Here is a 22854-nt window from a genome sequence, read left to right as displayed (position 1 = left end):
ATTTCTAAAATAAAGCAATTTGTAGTGAGCTCACTGACGTTTTACATGTCAGTTTTAATTCAGCAGTAGTAACTCTGAGTTCAGCAAAACATGGGTTCTTCATTAGAGGAGGCATTTTGTCCTTAGCTAACTTGGCAAAGCAGATTGGAGGGCTATACTTCTGAAACTTCATAAAAGTTAGCTGTCTGTGTTTGCTTCTTGCAGTCAACAAAACAAAGAAAGTGGATAAAAAATTCTTGCTCCATCATATCAAAGAAATGGTCTGTTTGTAACCAGTTTTGTCTGTGAGGGCTGGCTGTGATCTCTTTTGGGACCGAAGTCTACAAAGACTAGGCTCTGACTAGACTCAAGAGATCTCTCACCTTTCCAGAATAAATTATCAAACAAAAAGAAACTGCTGGCAAAGAATATGTTTTAGAAGCTAAAGTGTTAGGATAATTAAATGCATATTTCACCAGTATTTATTTGGCATTGATTGGCTGAGGCCACTTACTGTGAAGAGTTGAATAGTTAATTCAAGTGCTAGGCATCTCCTAAAGGATGTGACCTTTGGGTCATATAATTGTAACAGTAATTTATTTAGTTGAAGAAACGAATATGCTCTCAATTATCTTAGCAGGCATTATAATAACAGTAGTGGGATTTATATTTGCTTATGTCACTCTGCTGTAAGGATAAAGTTATCGGATCTGTTTGCCTGTATTTAGCCCCCCAGTTCATGATTCCTCACAGAAGAGATGTGAGGGTTTGCTCATCCTGATTAATAGGTGTCCAATCCTAATGCTGCAGATATTGGCATAATCACTCCAGGGACCTGGGGGACATACACACAGCAGCAATACTGGCAGAAGACAGTGCTACCTACTTGAATCTTTCTCACGCTGAATTTTTTCTCCTATTACAGATTCCAAGGCTTCTTAAACTTACCCCATAAATTGTACCTGATCTGAGATTATTCCACCATTGGGGCTCTCGGAGGTTTATCACAGATACGTTGTTCTTCTGGGATATTTTTTTTTTTCCACTGCTTTAATCTGCTGTCACTATAAAATGGGAAAGCAGTAATTCATTTGACTGTGCTCTACCTCAATACTGCTGCAATCCTCTGATCTAAACTTCTAATGTGTTTCTTTTAATTTTCAAATGTTGACACATTTTCACTGTTCACTGGCCGGGGTACCTGTCAAAGAATGTATAATAGGTGTAATCTACCTACCCCACACCACAGCATGCGATTTATGGGAACTTGCAGTCTAGAGTTATGCATTATCAGCAACTACCATCACAACTAAAGCAACCGTCGCGACTGTGTAGAAACAGATCCACAGCAGAGATAGTGAAAACAGGCCATTAAAAAAAAAAAAAAAAAAAAGGAAAAGAGGTTTTCAGGTTCATCGGTCTTTCGGGAAGCAGGAGAGCTAGAGTGAAGGCTCTCCATGGCCAGGGTGAGGAGCAAGCCAGGGCCGACCTTCTGAGCTCTGGCAGGAGAGGTCTCTGCAGGACTCACTGCTACCAGATGTCCCGGGCACACCCCGCTGTGGGGTCCCAGCCTTCCTCCCTGAGCTGCACCAAGCTGCAGGGAGAGACCGTGGCATGCCCCTGATGCATGCTCCGAGTCAACTCCAACTTCTAGGGAGCTCAGTTTCATCACATGCCATCATCTATACAAATTAGAGGCAGGTGAAGAAATCCTTTAGTGTTTAGAAACAGACTAATCAAGTTTTTAAGACAGGCTGACTGAGTTGGTTTGTTTTGTTTCTTTATAAATAACAACCATGTGCCCCAAGAAACAGTTGAATGAAATGAAAAGAGGCACATCTTCCTAGGGTTCTTATTTGTGGTCTTTCCTAATCACACAGCACACTTGCATCTACTAAAACATACTTCTATGCTTTAATCTCTTACTTACACACATGCCTAAATATTTTATTGAGCAGAGCAGGACATCACTCAGCCTGTGTAAGGATGACTCCCTGACTGCCTTGTTTTCCAAGCCCTGGGAATCTGCTCCCACCATTTCCCTGCTTGTGGGAAGGCTCCGCATGCACACAGCACTCCCACAACTCAGAGCGGGTTTTGTGGGGGCCAAGGAAACCTGTATCTTGAGAGTGGAGCTCCAGAGTGTGTACCATATAAAGCTACAAACTCCGTCTGATATAGACTATCCAGTCTTCAAAGTATTCAACAAACCTATTTGTGTTTAATTTTCCATAGTATCTTGCAACTAATGACATGGTTGAATTTTGCATATGGATGCAGGTCATTTTGTAGCCAGTGTCATTTTACAAAATCTGTTTGAGGAAAGAATATTTTCAAATGAAGCTTGTTTTTGTCCCTTTAAACCACAAAGTTGCACAACCCTCTCTGCAGAGGCCTGAGAGAAGAGATGAGGAAAGCAAAGAGCTGTTTAGTTCTCTTCAATCTCAAACTCCCTCTTGACTAGGGGAATTGATGAGAAGAAAAACCCAATGAGAAGTTTACGGGCATAATAGCAAGTATTTTAGCAGCACTAAGCAGCATGTTTTCCATTTACTACTCAGTGTTTTGAAAGAAATTGATGGCAACAGTGAACAAGGAACTTTGATCAGGATACTTATGTTGGCATTGGAATACGGATTTTTCTGGCTATCTACGGACATTGGGGCTTGGAAGTTGACTGTGACTGGCAGACAGCTTAAAACATACTCTACATGTCTTGAGCCCCTTATGATATTTCATTGTAAAAAGATGATTTGTTGTTACAAAAATAATAATCCTAAAAAAATTCCTTTCTTTTCTGGAGGAGTGTTATCCCCTCTTAAGCACTACAAGGTGTTAGCAATTCTCACTCTGTCCCAACTCATACTCTACTCAGTGTGTGAGACCTCTTGTTGATGTTATGTCAAGGCCTTTGGGCCAACACAGAGACTACTGAATCTTACAAGTTAGTATGTAAATTTGCCTTCAAATTAATTGACTCACTTGTAGTCTTCTCAACAGCTGTGACAGTTACGGCTTGTTTCATGAAATGCTGTATTTTATTGATGAAAGCAGATTTCTCTTCAGGCTTTCATGTCTCCAAACGGAAGAATTTTGAAATTTTGTTTTAAAGCAAGTTTTGTAATATTCTACGAAAGCAATCTGAAACACCAGGGTTTACTGTATGGATTTTGTAGTGACTGTCGTAATGTTCTGTGTGACTGCTCTATGTAAGCATTTTCAGTATATCAAGCTCAACATTAGTTTAAATAACGGAGCTGGGAGTCCTGTAGTACCTATTCAGATTCAGTGTAAGTGGCCAGAGCTCACCTGACTTGGAGGAAATTGCTTATGCTCACACCAATCTGACCATGGTCCATAGCGGTAACAGCAAATCTCTTTATATGAGCTAATCTATAGCCTATGTGAAATCTGTATGTAACAGAGCACGTTTATTCTATGCCAAGCCCAGTGTTTTAACTTGGTGGTGGAAAGACTGGAAAAGAGGGGTAGAGGAACTCTCTAGTTTCCATCACTTAACATAGGAAGAAGTATCAGGCAAACACTATGACCCTTCCCCATTTCTGTATCTCTGTGGCCTGCCCTCCAGGTTCTCCCTATCCCTGACCACACACAGCTTTGTGGACAAACCCCAACACCAGCAGCGCTGCCCACAACCTTAGTTTCCCTCACTACGACAGCAGAGTTCTTTACCACACTTTTTGCTCTCTGTCTTCTCCCCAGTAAACCCTTTGGGCAAGCAATAACGGAAGGAAAAGATTTTCCTTCTGGTTGTGTTTTTCAGACAACGAAATGTCAAGAGTTGCTCAGCTTGGCTGAGGTTTTTTCTGCATGCTCTGTATTTTGTGTTCATAGGAATTCTACTGACCACTGAAAAAACTGTCCCCTAGGACTGTGGTCAACTGCAGGGACAAAAGGGACAGAACAGCAGGGACATGGTGACATAAGGAAAACCTGAGATGTTTGAGTTGAAGTGTGTATTGAGAAGTATTCCTCAGGACTAGATTTCCCCTGGTGTAGGTAATCTTCTACTAGCATTAGTGGCGCTTAGGCAGATGTGCTTCCTAGGAAGAAATACATACCTTTTTGTCCAGATGCATGACCAGTAAAAGTATGAGGAAATCCACATATTCTGTAGTTTAACAGCTGATCCCTGGTTTCCTCTAGACAAAGCAAGTTCTGCATCTTGGTAGAAAAGACACCTTTCATCTATACAGTTAAGACATGCCTGAGATATGGTAATTCAACACAGCAGTCTTGCTGAAATGAAAGTGTCATGGGTTATATCAGTATATTTTTAATAAAATTCTCTTACCTTGATCAATCTATGCCCTTCAATTTAAAGCTGAGATTAATTCTCCAAGACACATTACGGTAGTGTATTAATACTTGAAATCATCTTATAAATGCTTGCTTTCATATTTGGCATAACTATTGTACCACTATAGAAAGTGCTTCTATTGACCTTTAGATTAAAAATATGTTGGATTATCATGATTGACACATTCAAAATGACTCATTCTTGCCAAACACAGCATAACAACTTTTCAGCATTCCTTTTTCCTTACAACTGCTTCCACTTTCATTATATGAAATATGGCTGTATTATATACCACCTCTCATTGCCTAACATGCTTTTTTCAGAGTTCAAGAAGATTTACGTTTGGAGCTAAATGTTTCAGTGATTGCTCTGTTGGATTTCATTATACTAGTGTAGTTAATCAAAGAAAGACTGGCCTTGAAACCATGATTCATTGTATGGTTTTTTGAACTTAGTCATTTATACTGAATGAATATACACATTATCACCAGAGCACCAGATTTTCGTTAACCGCCTGCATGACACTGTACTGTAATGCCTTAGTAAACTGCTTATGCCATGTGCGCACTGCAGCTGCTTTTTTAATATTCTTTTTTTTTCTTCTTTTTAAGGAATTCATTGAAAACCATTCTTTTTGCCAGGGGGAATGAGGGGCTCACTGGGAGTGCAGTCCGTACAAGGGAAATGGTATTCTCTTGTGGTCCTAATGACTGCTATTTCACTATACACAGGGATATTTTCAGATCTGCACACAGTCTATGCAGCTGGGTGGTCTGCACAATAGTCATTAATGAGAAATCCCCAAATAAGCATAACATGCTCAAGTTTGGCTGAGGTTTATTCAACCACATGCTTTATAGTGGAATTCAGTTGCAGGCAATAGAATCACTGGTTTTGGTGTGGCTGAGAAAAAGATTTTGTGGTTTCTGTTTTTTTCTCCCGGACAATGTTAAGTTTGCCACCACTATTGAAAGGTCAAATTCTTTTACCCTCCAAGAACCCCTGGAGGTAAACATTTAAAGCAATAGCCCACATTAGCTAGAAATTCCTAACTGTTTTACAGAGTCTTATGCAGGCTAGGATCTGCCTTTAACATGCTGGCATAGTTGAGTTAAAGCCTCAGCAACCTCTTTTAAATGCTATAAATCAAACACACAGAGGTATTTGGCTGCCTAGAAGTGAAGATGGGTGTTTAGTAAGATTTATCTAAATGCCTAAACAGGTCAGGTACTTAATTCTCACCGAAATCAAATGACAGCACTCCAAATACCTCTGTAAATCAAGATTCTTGTACTACTGTCTACAACGGATTTTTGAAATGTGTTCATACTAGTACCTGTTATTATCATACCTTTATTCTCTGTCTGGACTGAACACATGTGACAGTCTCATGCTTTTAGTATAATGTGGAGGAAAGTTGAACTCGCAAAACCAGTTTCAACGAGTCTCTAGATGAAACTCAGGCACAGCTGACTATGGTATCTCTGTCTTCCTAATGTCTGCTTATGCACAGCTGGCGCGTTACAGCATACTCTGTGGGGTTCACCATTTCCATCACAGACAAAACATGCTAGCTGTTAGGTGTTAGGAGTGACTGTTTGAGTGAGAAGCCAGTCAGCGTAAAGAGAAGACAACAACACGGATTGCCCATTTTGGATCAGTTTTTTGGAAAAAGTACATGTGGCAGGCAGGGAGAAATTTCTCATCTTGCTCAGGTTTCAGTGTGTTATTGTTCTATGAGAACAGATGCCAGTTTCTAAGCTGGATTACAGTCATTTCGTACCTAATAGGTTAAATGGTTATAAATTGATTTGATCCAGTTATGGGAGATTTCCTTGGTTAGAAGGATCCTCCACTTATTTAAGGCCCCCACAATAGCTTCTCTGGCCCAGCTCCTTTTAGCCTTTGTCATAGAAGAAGCATATTACAAAGTGAGAAGTGATTTCCGCCTCCTCAAGCAACCCTGAGGACAATGGTTAGCCAGCACAGCATGGAACAAAATCAGTTTTGAGGATGACTATTGGATATCTGTTGCTACTGTCATCAGCCTAGTTTGTTACTGCTTAGGAACTATTTTTCACCTCAACAAAAGGTATCCATGAGCATCAAACAATTACAAAAAGGGGAGATGAACAAATAATATGTAAATATCTGCCACTGAGACTGTCTCTGCTTCTTCAGTGTCACTTATCTGCCCTACCAACAGCATATTGTTAATTCATTCCCCTGTTTAAAAATGGGATTGTATTTTGTGTTGGCTATGTGATAATCACAATCCCCTTTTGTGTTTGCTTTCTACAAACATTTGAATGATTTGCCTTTTACTGGCACAAATGGTCACAGAACACATGCTCCCCTATCACATGCAGGGGTATTCACTGAAACTAAATGTCATATTCGCATGTGTAAATATTTCTTAGACAAGTATACGCTTGTTGTTCCAGTGCATGAATAGAAAGAACACCTTGTGACTTATCTGGCTCATTACAACTAACCAGCCCAACTGAGTTGTCAAATATTTGCAGATAACGGTTCTGGATTCATCTATATGGTTACGTTTTTAAAAAAATAATTTCTACTAACAAATGAATCCGGAAAACTATGATCTGTTTGCAGATATTCTGTATGCAAAAAAACGCAACATGTGTCTGATGAAATATTCATTGTGAATTATTCACCAGTCTCAAACTGTAGTAAGTGTTAAGATAAAAGATTTGTAAACTCATCAAGCATTCAACAAAATTCACCAAGCCTGCTACATCTTTTTTTTTTGGTCATGGCATTTCTGTCTATGAAAATATATTCATGAATTTGAAAGATTCTACACACTTTATGTTTACTTTCTGAATTAACAATTATTCAGCAGTTAAAGCAAATCTATATTACCAATAGATCTGTGCTCTTCTGTTTTATTGCTTCACTTCAAAGACATACCAGTGTTGCACATAGTTTAATACTTCCCAGAACACATAGTTCAATTTCTTCCCAAAACACATCATTCCAATGGCAAAGGAGAAAACTATCCAGCTCTTCCAATATTCAGTAGAAAAATGCGAGTACGAGGAAATATTATATAAGTATTAATTTAGTTTAATCATCCTTTTAATTTTTTAAGATGAATTTGCTCTTTTATTTGACAGCAGGCAATTCCAAGGCACGTGTAGAAGTTCTGTTAATTCTACTAAGTCCTGATCTGAGGGTACACACTGTGCTCATATAGGGTATTTGGCTGTTTGCTTTGGGCCAAACTTTATCCAAGTTGCTATGATTTAAATATATAAAGATAGCTGGGAACTTTCCTACAGAATCTAACAGTGTAAAGGCTCACCCACACAGATCATTCCTACTGCAAGCAACTTGGGTGCATTGTAGCAAGTGGAATACAACTTTCTGGTGATTTTTTAGGTCTAAGTAGCGGAATACACAATTGTTGAAATGTCAGGTCTAAACTAGCACTCAGATTGTTTTCTGCAATGGAAATTTCACCACAAAAAGCCTGGTTACATAATTTTCCGAGCTCTTTGCAGAAAGTGATCATAGTTCATGAGGGGTTAGAAAGCCTTCTTCGATGGGTTTCTTTACAGAATAAGTCCGGCAGATTGTTTTAAAGATTACTTCTTTCATAAGAAATCCTGCACGTGGTGAAACACTGATAGCAAATACAGCATGGATTCAACAGAATAGTATCACCCTTTTTTGTAAAACTTGCAAAGAATTGTATTGTTTGTCCTCCAGTGTTAGTGAATAGTAAACAAAATGTGCTACAGAATATGGAAATATATTTTTTAAAGCAATTCATTGTGAACACATGGAATTTTTCAGAAACTTCCCCCCCCAGTATTCAGAAATGTGACTGCTAAAATGTACACGTTAAGAAGAGGCAGGAAAAAAAACTTCTAACTAAATTTTTTGAAAGATGCTGATAGTGAGTACACAAACCCTAAAGCAACAGTAAGTAACTTAAGAGATGGGAAATACTAGAAGAGGGCGTATAAGGCCTGATCTTTTGTTTTGGGTGTTTTGCTATTGCCTTCACTCATGTCTGTCAAAGACGTTTTAACATTTTACTGACAGTGACAACATCCTGGCATTTGGGATCACTCCAGCAATGTTTGCATTGACTAGGACAGATGCAGGCCACATTTCTAGATACGTCCAGGATCTCTAACTGGTGACAAGGCATCTCTCCTAGCCATCACAGTTAAGTGCTAGTGCCAGCCACAGTGTTTCCAGGCACTTGAGCACAGAGTGGACTGGTCTCTTCTTCACCCCCACATTCAGGCATATATATTTCATTAGTGTCATCTATAAAACCAAGTGCTTAACAAGAGACCTCAGGTAGGATGAGTCACCTTTACCCTGTTCCACCTTCAGCGATTCTGCTATTTGACTCATGATAAGAAACATATGCCCCCATTATCAAAATGAGGAATCTGAAAACGGGCATCTAATGATACAGAAATGTGTCTTACCAATTTTGGATTCAAGGCACATGTACATAAGTGAATGATCATTTCAGACAGACTCATTTTCACTATGGCTGACTGGTAGCAGCCTAAGAAAATGCTGTCATAATATAAAAAGCTGAATGGCACACTCAGAACCACCTGTATTCTCTGGCTCACCACATAAAGTGGCAAGCACCTTGGAATACACCTCAGGGTATTACCAACAACACATCCTTCCATCAATTGCGCTTCAGTGTACTACAAAAGACTCACTGCTAGGACTACATCAGGACCAAAGTGAACAGGAAAATGCCCTTAGAATGATTAGAGGGCTTAAAAATGAACTTTTAATAATGAATCTAAGCCAAGGGGAGATAAGTCATGTCCATGCTACAGGCTGCATGATATGGAAAGTCTCTTGATGACCACCTGCAAGAACAAAGCTGTTGGGTTCACTGCCTTTTTGAAGGCCACATTGTAGAAGTCTAGTTAATGCAGTGGATGGGACTGAAAATCAGCCTGAGGAAGTGAAAGGTAAAAAGAGGTGAACTGCTTTCTCTGTATGTTGGAGAAAAGGGGAATTTCTAGAGCTGCAGGACTTTGTTCGGAGGCAGTACAGTTTGAGGGTATTACCAGACAAACACCTAAAAGCAGCCACTTCATTGAGCTTGGGTGAATCAGTGTGAACGACTGAGAAGACTGGCTCAGGCTGTGATGTGATAAAGTGGGAGCAGGTGAACTTAAGGCAAGGCCAGCAGGTGCGTGCCTCCTCCGGATGGCCTCACAGATGACATGACCCGCAGCAGAAAACCTTTTGTGTATGTTTTACGTGAGTCAAAGGGAAACTTCATCTGCTTTAATAATGAACATCTCCCTAAATTTTCTCTCTTGAAATGGGTCAAGAGATACAGGTAATAAATGATGCCAGAGGAAGAATAAACGGAGAAGCCAGAGAAGAAATCATTCAATACAATTGTATGCTTTGGTTATTTTACCAAAACAAATATACAAATCTAAAACATTTAATTCTTTATGGGTTAGCTTTGCTTGTCTCTTCTACAAATAGTCTGTGCTGCATTATTATTACTACTAGATTATTATTATTTTATTTTTCCAGGAACAGCACATTTATTTTTTCTGACCCAAGGGAGAGCATGATTAGAGGGAAGCTATTTTTGCAATGTTTACCCTTTTTGCTATATTCTTCTGCTCTGCTGATATTAACATAAGCATGTATGCAGCAAAAGCCTTTTAGCAGTATGCAAGTAAAGTTTTCTTGGCTCACGATGAAGATTTTTACAATCGCAGACAATCTATCCCTCAGACTTTCATAACAGCAAGTCAGCTTTTATAAGCAGGAAATTTAGAACAAAAAGCTTCCCCCCACACCCTAAAATTCTTAGTCCTAACAAAAGACAGAAGAGAAAGATGATACCACTACCCTCCTCCACCCCACATCCCTTCTCACAGACATCATCAAGATGGTTTTACTTTCTATTTACTTACTTTTCTCCAAATCTCTTGGGACCTGTGCACCTTTACCTCCAATGAACATCTTCAGTAAACAGGACATTTAAGTTTATTTGTATTGTTCTGGATTGTTCCAGTTGTTTACCTGATCAGATCACATGCTGCTTTGACCATTTAAAAGAGAAAAGGTTTTTACAGCAAAATATGCTGGAATGCTTTGCAAAAGCAAACTAAGGAGAGAGATATTTATTGTATTTATTTTCTCCCCGATGTATCAGCTTTAAAGCATCTTGGAGACTGCAGAATCCCTCCCTCACCCCCCCCCCCCCCCCCCCCCCGCTTCCAATCATCTTGACTTTGAAGGTTCAAGGTTAATCACTTCCATTGCATAAAGAATTAATTGTTCTTTATGATGAAGAATCTTCTGAGGTTAATTTGAAAGGGCACTTGAGTTAGGGCCTGCCATGAAGTACTTCAAGTTACACCAGACACAATCTTGAACCATTAATCAGTTGGTTTGCTGCTAGTCTGGGATAAGGCAATTGTATTCTTGATACCTACAGACAAGACTGGTGTTTTCTGCTTTCTTGGCAGTTTTATAACTTCAGAATGATCTTCTGGTTTGAGTGCATATATATATTGTGAATTTGATGGAGTTTGTAGTAATCACAGTAACTTGAAAATTCTCCCCTAGCAGTAGAAAGAAATAAACATTGTTTTGAGCATAAATCCATGCATACTTTAGGTAAAACAACAGATAAGGATATTGAAGACTGGTTGTTCTGTATCGTACAGGGATTTCTTTATGTCTCAGTATACTGGAATGGAAATTGCAATGGGACTGATTTGGCCTGCCCACTGTAAAACAGCACGCCAGTAGCAGAGTGAAGAAAGGGAGGTGTTCGAGGCCAGGCTGGGCAAGGCCTTGAGCAGCCTGGCCTAGTGAAAGGTGTCCCTGCCCAGGGCAAGGGGATTGGAACTCAACGATCTTTAAGGTCCCTTCCACCAAAATCATTCTATGATTCTCTGCTCTTCGGTCTACCATTCCCCCCTCAATCCAACTACTAGACATAGACATTATCTAGTTTTCCATGCTGTGTATTTTCTAATAGTCATATCCCATAAAAATCCAGTATATTTGTGGGCGACATGATACTACATTCCCAACTTGAATTTTCTAATGAAAATTATATCACTTTTATTATAGAAAATTGTTCCACAAGCCAGAAAAAATGAAATTTTATGGTCAAATTTTAAAAAGCAGAGGTTGAAGAACCACATGAACCCTGCACGCTCTTTCTCCCATATGCATGTGGGCATATGGCCACCCGATTTGTGCTTACAGCTTCAGTAACACAGACAGGTGCTTTTAATCAGATGTCTATTCTTACATGTGCTGACTCGGAGCCCCTGATATGAAATTCTGAATGCTCAAGCGTTGTTGATTGTACTCTGTGTATGTGGATATACAACTAATATTACTAATGAATCACTTGAGCTTTCTCTTGGGTTGATTCTCTAGAGTGTTTTTTGTGAGCTCCATATCTAAACATAGTGAATCTGAATAATGCTAACAAATCCAGATGGCAGCTTTTTACACTAATTTTGCTCAGCTAGAAGTAACTGCTGAAGACAGAGAGCCAGAAAGTGAATACTAGTGGAATTAGGCCCTGTATCTTAAGCCTTCTTTCTCAGGGAATTTTACAGCATTAATTAATTCTCATCATCCCACTGTGTGTAGCTAAAAATTTTATTATCCCCATTTTATAGACGGATAAAATTAGTCACATAAAGGTTAAGTGATTTGTGCAAGGTCATGTAGTAACTCTGTAGCAGGGCTGAGAACAGAATTACAAGTCATAACCTCTGTTACCTTGGGCTAATGATGAGTCCACATGCCACGTGTTATCCTTTCATAAATGACACATACTCGGACAAGGGCTTACTATAAATTTAGTCTTTAAGAGATTCTTTATATATCTCTTCATACTGTATGTATCATAAAGGGGTTCAGGTGCACCTGATGAAACACTGGATTCTGCTCTAGTGTTGAGACCTAGCCTTGATCTCTTTAGGTCTATACTTTTCAGCTGACGAAACGCATAGCTGGCCAAACTGCATGGGCAAAGTAAACTCTATATGAAATGCTCAGTTTATCTCAGTGCTTGTTGAAAAAGTCTGCGTACAAGAGCCTAGAGAAGAACAAATCAACTGGATTAGAACAGTGAAAACAACTTCCCTCAGAGCATCTAATACTAAGTTCTTCCTCAAGTCCTTGAGTGACCATGAACATCCCGTGTACATTGAAAAATAGCAGTTCTTGCAGGGGCCATGGTAAGCAGCTTTTCCAAATCTCTGAAAGACTGCAAGTAGTCAAGGAAATCTTCCACTGCTGCAACACGTTATTTCCCACAGTTGCCAGCATTGCTGGAGCAAGCACAACTCCATCTGACTGTGTTGCCTATATAATTCAGCAGCGTTTGTATAGCTTTGGGATACAGGTTACACTTCTTGCTGCTTCTGCTTGTCAGTGAATAAAAAATGGGTCTGTGTTAAATGGCATGGCCCTGACTGGGCTTGTGGTTGCAGGATGGGGAAACCAGGACATTCAAGGTATTCATTTCTGAAGAAGAGAAATCGTATTTGTCAGGTTCAGATAAACATTATTGTTTCAACCTTGAGAGAATAGATGAGATACAGATCCGCAAGAACTTGGCAATTTAAAGTAAAACCAAATGCAAAGGCAGTAAAAACAGGAAGGAAATTTTCCGTGCTTTAAAATTATTTAAATTGTATTTAAATGTATTTAAAATTAATCATATATAGAACTGGCTGAATTACTAATTGCAAATAAAGTGCCAGATAGTACTATTGAGTGAGCTATTAGTCAGAAATCAGTGATGTGTTTTTCTAGTTTGCACCATAGTGGTACCCAAAAAAGCCATCAAGGTAAGGACTGAGTGATCCTTTTTTGTTTTTTCTGATGTGTGTTCTACTACACTGTGAAAACATACAAGAAGAGCAGCCCCTGCCTAAAAGACCTTAGAGTCAAAAACGTTGTTAGAGAGAAAATAAATGGGCAAAACGGTATGTCATTAGCTCCACCTCTTCCACTTTTAAGAATTCATTTATTGTCTTTCTTATTACAGTCACAGGGAAAAAGGTAAGTTGAAAAGTCTGAAGGAGGTGAAGAAATACCAGAAAATTGATTAGGAAAGAAAGAGGACACCAGAGTGGTGGTGTGGCAGGAAAAGGCAGAAAGCCTTTCTGAAAAGCAAAGGCAGGAGAGAAAGGATGGAGCTAAGATCAGCAGGCAGGGAGCCTGCCGGAGCTGGGGAAGTATTTGAGAGTAGGTGTGGGGAAAGGGCTTCCCTATAAAGTTTAAAAAGGGCAGTGACTCTCAGAGGGTTTAATCTTTCTTCCTTCCAAGCTACTGTCTCCTAGTGACAAACACCACTAAATTTGTAACCCCCTTTAGCAATACAGAAGAGAATGGCAGAAGCTCCAGAATAGTTCTGCCACTGAGGTTTTTGTTCTGTGGGTTACAAACTACTTTGACCCTTCCAGCATATATACCTGCCCCCAAATTGCCTGCTTCCACTATTTTTAATGATTGCAGAGATACTCTATTGTTGAGGTGATTTTATTTTGTTAAGCGGATTTGGTCAAAAATGGGGGGGGGGGGGAGTATGGAAGATGCTGGTGGGAAGGGAGGTATGCATTTAATATATTGATGTGAGGCCTGTAAGATCTGAGATAAAGCACTGCCATTACCTTCTCATACCTTTGCATTACTAGCCATTACTGAATGACACAGTGCAGAAAGGCTGTTAGAGAAGGCTAATGCCTATACAGCTGGTGTAATGAAGAAATGGGAGGTTTAGGTACAGGAAACCACAGCTCCAACAGAAGGAGCTGAAAAGATATAGATAAGATTAGTGACATATGTAAAGGCACAGATAATGTGTGACAGAGTCTGCCCAGCTGAATAGGCTGAAGCCAGCAGTAATAGGAAGCCCATGTTCTCCCTAATCCTCCCAGATAAGCTGTTCCATCCAGAATTATCAGCCAACAATCTTCAGGGTATCAGGCTGAAAATGAAGTTTCAGACTGCTTTGATTCCTCATCCATAAATGAGAAAGTGCCTGAAGGATCTTTATTTATTCTCGCTCCCTCCGAAACACTCTTCAAAAAGTGCCAATATACTAGCAACAGATGCATAAAGCCTCGCTTACTTTGATTGACAGAACATGATATAAAGAAACTCTCACTTGACATTTCGGTTTCATAAGGCTCCAAGCAAGTGTATGTGTGTGTGGAACTTTAAAACTTCACAAGAAAATAAAAGGGTATATATGCAAACTTCAAGAGAATGTTTTCTGAATAGAGTATAACTCTATTGTTTCAAGACCTTGTATGACAAGTAATTTAAGTATATCGTTTCAGCCCCGTGTTTATAAAATGCCTGCAATATTTGTACTGCTGGCTTTTGAAGAGTTACAAAATAATTGCTATGTATGTCCCCAGGAAATGTGCTTAATTTGAAGAGGAAAAAGTACTTTAGAACAAACTTTGAAAATACGAATGAGCGTGAAAAGGAATACAGGTTCATATATTCTTTCAAACAAATTAAAATTATCAAAAAGGTGCAGGAAGAATTTTTGTTGGGTTTTGTATTTCTCTTCTTGACTATTTTATGAGGGATGAAGGGAGAATACTGTCACTCACCTGTAGTGTGCCTGTTTTCCTGACGTAACTTCTTTAGTCTAACTCCCCTGAGGAAGCTGGCTGGGCAATGGTTATGAGGAGTAGTTGCACTATGTCCTCATTAGCTTGTATGCTTCAATACATTTTTTTATTCTTAGACGTAGTTTGCCTTGAGCTTCCAATGACACTGTATTCTATATACGTGAACACTCAGAACACTGACAATGCTTCGGAATTAAACAATTCGTACCTGGAGAGAAAGGAACCTGCTTGAAAGAGTACATAACCCTCTACTCCCTGCGATAGGATGCATCTGCTTTTCCTAATGAGGAACGCTTTCCACCTCTGAAGGAAAGGAAAAGAAAAAGCTCTGCATGTGATTTTCACTGGGGGAAAGAACAGAAACATGATCAAAAGGAACTGGCAGTTTTCTTACTTTTTATTTACAATGGACAATGAAGATAATAAACTAAAATAAGAGTAGTGAAAGAACATTAGAAAAGGGAAATTTTTCCTGAATATTAACAGGAAACTTTTCAAAGAAAGGGGAGAGAACCGTAGATGAAGCATTACTATTTTTCTTTCCTCTTGTTCCATTTCCCCTACAATAACCTGTAAATTACCTGCCTCCAAACCTGAAAAAGTGCTCCTCACACCTGTTAATCAAATGTCCAAAAAAGCCACTAATTTTCACAAAGCTAGTAATATTTCAGAATAGTAGTTATGTGAGAAAATAATCAATAGTTTCTCTTTTGAGAAATGCTCAGGATTTTTATGTTTTGGAAGATTCTTTAAGGCACTAGCTTTTCCAATGCTACAAGCACAATTTTCTACGTCCTTTCATTCCTGCCTGACCCCATTTAATGAAACAAAGATAAACTGATTGAAATGTCCTGTGCTGTATATTCTTACAGGGGACAAAAGTAAAACTGATGGAGTTTTCTTTCTAAAACTAATTGTCAAAGTTACACTTTCAGAAAGTATACGCGAATTTTGAGAATATGAAGTACATTCCTGACTGGTTCTCCCCAGTGTTTTGCATTTTCTGTTTTTCTGTGATCTGTTGGCATAACAGTAGAGAATTTCTGCTTACCATATCTGTTGGTTAACACGTGCTGAAGAATGGCAGCAGGTTCTTACCAGACGAGCTACAAAAATACATGCTAAAACCAACTTCCCCACCACTGAATGCGGGGACAGGGCTAACCACAATCTCCAAAGCAAGGAATCCCAAGGGAGATCCCTGGGCACTGGGGAGTGAAGTTCAGCTAAAGCAGAGTTGGAAAGTGAAAGAAGCAAAGGTTAAAAGACATGTAGGTTGAGAAATGGACGCTTCATCTTCAGATGCAGACGTAATGTGACTTTCTTGTCTTTTTTTCTTTGCTGTCTTTGACTACTGGACCATGTACAGTTTTTCTGAATTCCTAAAACTGATAAGCTAGAAAAGAGGACACCCATGCCCAGCTTTTTGTCACAATATCTGGCAGGAAAACAGAAACATAGTTTTGTTCCTGCGTTCTTAACTATAAGAGAGAAGGAAAACTCTCCTGCTACTGGACTTCTGTTCGTCAAAAAATAGTAAGAAGCAACATAAACTAATACTTACAGTGCTAAGTGCTGTTGCTGAGCACTGCAGAACAGCAGCTGATGAGCAGTGTCCTCCTTCATGTTTGGAGGCATGAGACAGAGTGGGTCCTCAAATGCAAATCCCACCAAGGTCAATGGAGATCGTCCTTACACAAGCGACCTTAAAACTGGATCCTTTCTGTGTATCTTTTGCCATGTTATCAACCCAATGTGCGGACTTGAACAGATGTTGACCTTTTTAATTCACCTTGAAGGTGGCAGTGTTTGTGAGTAGGCTACAGACAAATTTGTAGGCATTGCTTAATAGTTTTCCTCAGCTGCAAATGATCTTATGTACATTGCAGCTACATGTTTGTCTATGGATATGGAAAAATGCCTTCAAGTACTGTATTTATTTCTAAGTGAATAGCATTCCTCAGCCATGCTTTAGAATGAGCTTTGGCTGCCTGAAAACAACGCTAACCACAGTTGGAAGATGGATCTTTGGGTACAGGCGAGCCCTTGTTTTGCCCATACATCACTGTGTTCAAGCATGTGAGAGAAGGCATAACAGAAAAAAAAGCGATTGAGGGGAAAACGTGCTGAAAAGGATAAGTCCTGTTGACTTTAAACAGACATTACTTTGAGGACAAACAGGACATGGGAACGTATTAAGGAAACTACTAGCTTTCTCAAAACCTTAGGGCAAAGCTGTTTCCTTCACCCAGGTTAGACAATGAGGTGAAAGTTAGTACACCTCCACCTGTTTTTACTGCCATTAGTTAAAGTATCTGATGTCTCTGGTGCCTTCTGCATAGTGCAAAATGCTTAGTCTCTGGAAGTGCTGACATGCTGGCACAATCCGTATTCGAAAAAGAAGAAAAGGGAAAAAGCGAAAAAAAAACCAAACAAAGAAGAGCTCCAGCAAAGAGCTAAAGGGTTAAAATCATTTGTAATGCCACACAAAGTGCTCCCACAGTTTTAAAATGTTAATCAGTTTTGAAAGTGTAAGTCATCCCCTGCTGATAAAGAAAATGAACACAGGAACAGAGGAAAAATTGGTGTTTCTGAATTAAGAACCTGTGTGGCTTTTCATCAACACTTGGTAGGCAATCCAAATACTCGAGCCCGTCATCCAGCAGACCGGTGTACAACTCTGCATTTTATATTATACACGTGTTTAGAGCCAGGATGCCTATCTGTGTTTCTTCAGTAGCCATTTTTATTATGCATGTACTGGGGATGACAAAGGAGAGCACTGAGACATTCAGAGGTCTCTCCGAAAGTATCTGAACTCACTGATTGCTTTCATTGCCAATTACCACAATTCTAACATAGGTATTCCCAAGGGAACTATCACCTACTCTACATCCTTTGCTCTGGCTGATTTAACTAAAGTGGAGTAAAGAGTGAAGGAAAATGGGAAGTTGTGACTGCTCTGTGGGTATTTGCAGAAGGTGATCCTGGCTCCCCGTCCTGCCACAGATGCTCCAGTGCAGAGGGAAGAGAGAGCCCTTTAGGTTGCATATTCTCTAAATAACACCTGCTTTACCTTACAATAGAAGTGCAAATAGAGGCTTTGCCATCATTTTGTGAGGGATGGGTTTCATTCGGGTTTTATTTCAGGCTGACTTTGTCTTGGTATTGTTTGTTCCCAGGACTTAACCTGATAAGGTACAGCATGAGGACTGAGGATGCTTAACGCCGCAGGGACCAAGCTGATCACAACCCTGTTCAGGGGGAAAGTCCTCACTCTAAGAAAAGCATGGCACAGTTTTTTGTGTTGATCAGCTATGATAACAAAGGTGGGGGGAGGGATAAGAATCAGCAAAGATTCAACATATTTTTCTTCTTTTACGGCAGTCAAGAAGATGCCTTAAACTCCTTACACAAAGACTAATATACACCAAACACACTTTTGCTCATTTTAAACTGGCATTTGCCTTCTGCTTGTTTATTTTAAATATGTTGCATTTTATAAATTCAGAACTTGTAAGCTCAGAGTAGGATGATTCTCATGGCCCCAAGCAAACATCTCTGATTTTAACATCCTGTTACGCATGGATGAAAAGCTAAGCTAATAACAAATTTTCACCCTCACAACACAGGCATCTCTGACAAGATTAAAAGCGATTGTCTTTAAGGGATGTTTTCTAACATTAGCCCAAAGTGGACAAACGGGCAAGTGAGGAAACAAGGTATGATCCCGCATTAGAACTAAGCAATTTTTGCACGTAAGAAAATACACAACATCCAAAAGAGAGGAAAAGACACACGCAGAGAATGCATCTTATTAATGCCACATAAGATCCACTGAGGGAAATACTATGAAGGAAATGCCTAAATGATTGAAAAATGAGCATTTAGTTTCATGCTGTCTGTGAATATTGCACAATCTTTCTTTATCTTTTCTGCCCAAACTTGTTGTGTACTATTGCCATAGCGTATGTGAGAGCATGAATAAGCGGTATCTCTTTCTCTGCTTCCAGAAACACTTTAATACAAGCTCAGATACAGGAGTTTACCTCCTCATAATGAAATAAAGTAACCGCCATTTTTCGTCTTGATAAGCAGAAACCTTTAAGGAGCTATCAATAGAAACTGAAATGCTACAGGAAATGGTATAGCTGGTCATGTAAACAGTTCCTTTGTTCAACTTCTTAACAGTTGCTTTGGGTGCACTGGCTTTTAGCTGAGAGAAAATATATATGTATTTGTGGTCACTAAAGACATTACGGTACTTTCCAAGGAGATGTTTGTGAATGTCAGTGTCATGGCTAAACTGCAGCTTGGGTATCAAGGTCTACCTAAACTTCCCCATGTGGTTTGCCTGATGCTGTTCTCTGCTTCCTTTTCTCTCCTGGATGGCCGTGTAGTGCAGCTCTGTGTGGCCTAACAATTATCACGTTTTGTCTTATCTATCACTATATGTGGCTCTGCTTCAGTGGAGATGTTAAAGATCAATAATATCACTCCACGTTTTTCTGGTTTGGTTTGGTTTGTTTTTGTTATTTTTCCTGAAGTGGAATGCACCTTTAAAAGCCCATTGAGATAACAGGGCTGTAAAAATTCAACTTTCTGTTACTCATTATCATCACTGGCGACATGAAGATGCTGTTTACATAGAAAACAAGGCTAAAAATTCTGAATAACAGTAAAGACACCAAGAAATTCCGCTGACAATTAGTGATGACCGCAGCTAAGATTTAACTGTAAGATTGTCACACGAATTGATACGGGCATTACAAGCCACTATGCGAGTTGTGATGTATCTCTTAGTGGCAGAACAGATAACAAGATCAATTGCTCATTTTAACTGAAGATACAAGAGTGGCCTAGTAAAAAAAATTTTAAAAAATTAAAAAGTTGAAAGACAGCAGACATCGCATGACCAGTACTGAGTCTACACCGTAGTACAAAATGCGAATGCAATTTGCGTCAGTGGGGTTAAGCTAGATTTAAATTAATTCTGATCTCAATGGCAGAGTAGCTGAAGCAACACGAACTTCAGTTGGTTAAAGGTATTAACCAGATTCATTTGCCCATGATTTGCACCTTGCACTGAACTCCAGAGAGCCACTGCAACAGTTTGCTCCCCAAGCAAATTTATTCAAAGCAGAATTGTGCATTTCTGCAAATTCTGCTGTCACTCCTGGGGTGTGACATTTTTTGCCTCTGTTCCAGTGGTACAAACCATTTGGAAAAATAATCTAGCTGGCTTGCCGAGGATTCAGAGGGCTGGAATACCTCTCCTACAAGGACAGGCTGAGGGAGTTAGGGCTGTTCAACCTGGAGAAGAGAAGGCTCAAGGGTGACCTTCTAGCAGCCTTCCAATACCTGAAGGGGGCCTACAGGAAGGATGGAGAGGGGCTTTTCACAAGGGTGTGTAGTGATAGGACAAGGAGGAATGGCTCTAAACTAAAAGAGGGCAGGTTTAGATTAGATATTCGGAAGAAATTCTTCACCATGAGGGTGGTGAAACACTGGAACAAGTTGCCCAGAGAAGCTGTGTCTGCCCCCTCCCTGAAGTGTTCAAGGCTAGGCTGGATGGGGCTCTGAGCAACCTGGTCTAGTGGAAGGTGTCCCTGCTCATGGCAGGGGAGTTGGAATCAGATGATCTTTAAGGTCCCTTCCAACCCTTACTATTCTATGATTCTATGATTCTATGATTCCCCATTTGTTCAAGCACCTTTCCAGAGCATGGTCCACTATACCTGACCTTCAGTTGTGAGTGATCCCACAGAGTCTCAGGTAGTCAGTAATGACAGAGCAGTTTTAGACAGCTCTAATTTATGCCAAACCTGATCTGGCTCCTGCCAGTCCCAGAATCACAGGAGTTCAAATGTACATTGAAGCCACATTTTTCCCACCTTTCTTTGCAATTCAGACAGACAAAGGGCTTATTCAGCAATTGTACAGCTGCAGGCTAACTTAGAGAAGTCTCTTCTTAAACCATTTAGAAATTAGATTTAAAACTAAAAGGAAAATATTTTCTAGTTAAAATGTTGAGGCTGAGAACAGAAATCTGAAAGTCTAGAAACAGCTAAGACTTGACAGCAACCTTAAATGTACCCTTTTTCCTTTGTTTATTTTTCCTATTACTGAAGGAAGAATCATTTCTCAGGGAACAAAATATACTTATTTATAACACAGTATGTAATCAGTTCAATCTATCCCCTACCCATAGCAACAACAGAACTTCTACTCAGAACATTGAACAGGAATACATTAAAAACATGACATGAGCCCTTCAGAGGTTTTCAATTATTAGTTTTCTTGCATTGCACAAAGGTACAAGCTGTCATTGTATAGCGGCTTTTTAAAATGCAGAGTTTGAAATAGACGTGTTTCCTCCACATGCAGCCTTCAAGCACAACCACTGCAAAATTCAAACTCTCCTTCTTTTTAACCTTCTTGTTTCATTAATAACTCACGACTACTGTTTAACTTGACAAGCAGAAAACAAAATAGTTTCCATAGATGGAAAATATAACAATGAAAAGCAGCAGAGTCTACAGGGCAGGACATGGATCTTTGGGATGCTCCATTTCTTTTCCAGGCTATGCCATTAGCTCCCCGTGTTGCCATAAGCAGGTCATACTGTTTGGCTACTGCTAGTTCCCTGCTATGCAAATAGCAACAACACCACTCGTCCATGTTTTAAAATCTTCTGAAGAAATAAACTTGGATTTACTTGTTAAAAACTAAGATTGATTCCGAAATTCAACTGAAATCTGTAAGAGTAATTCTACTGGAAGATAATTAATATTAAAAGATACTACTGCTAATGAGAATTTAAATGTGGATAATTGTGTACATTTAGATCAGCACTTCCCCTTAAGTCTATAAAAGACTTATGCTACATCATAAGTTTAAAGTTAACAGTAAAGCCAAATGAACTCATCATCTTAAGTTGCTCCTGTTGTTGAAAGCCACATCTTTGAAATTCTGCTAGTGTGGTGATGGATTCTAAAAAGTGCCTGCTAATATAGCAGATTCACAATCTTCACCCTGCACATTAGTATTTATTAAGGTTTTTGGACAAGGGAGAACAATATAAAAATGAAAAAAACCTATAGCCTTTAAAAGAGTCACAGACCAGACTATCATACACAGAGTCTGGAGATTCCTGCTTTGTCTTTCAGCTTGAATGGGTAAAGACGTCCTTAACCACAGTGACTGCAAACAGTCTACTTCTTCTCACTTCCACGGAAATTAGTACCTCCAGCATCAGAATGTGAAACACCCCAGCTCATCATATGGCCTTTATCACACAAACTTTTATAAAGATTGTAAAGCAAGGAATATTACTGTGTCTGAACTGATCTTGTACTTTTCAGTCAGCCACTCCTGGGAATATGGTACAGGACACTGTTTAAAACTCATACATTGTATTTTACAAATGCTGGTTTGTAACTAGTACTTTCTGCAATTAACCCAGGAAGCATTTCAGTGTCAAAGAATTTTAAAAAATCGTACGACAACAACAGACTACTTAAAAGATAGTTCTTTCCAAAGCTGTCATAATGGTAAACAGCAAAACTAAGAACAGTTCCACATATTTTGTAAACTATTAGCAAATGTTTCAGGAAAATTCAGCAGACATTGGTGTAAAAACAGAAGAACTATGCTGATATACTTTCAGCCATATGTTATGTTGTTTTATTTTTCAGCACGTCATCAACAGTTTTCTTGTGATATGATCAAAGAACCATATACATTCACTCAAATAAGGTGTAAAGAAATCTGTGCTTCTGTTTTTCCTTAGTTTTCAGTCCTTCATTATTGTCTCTTCTTTAAACAAGAAACTTGAGTGCTCTCATGGCTAAGATGTGTATCAATTAAAAGTGAACTATTTACCAC

The sequence above is a fragment of the Opisthocomus hoazin genome, chromosome Z, assembly GCF_030867145.1.
Source record: "Opisthocomus hoazin isolate bOpiHoa1 chromosome Z, bOpiHoa1.hap1, whole genome shotgun sequence".
NCBI classification, from domain to species: domain Eukaryota; kingdom Metazoa; phylum Chordata; class Aves; order Opisthocomiformes; family Opisthocomidae; genus Opisthocomus; species Opisthocomus hoazin.
Note: the sequence above shows the minus strand (reverse complement) of the source record.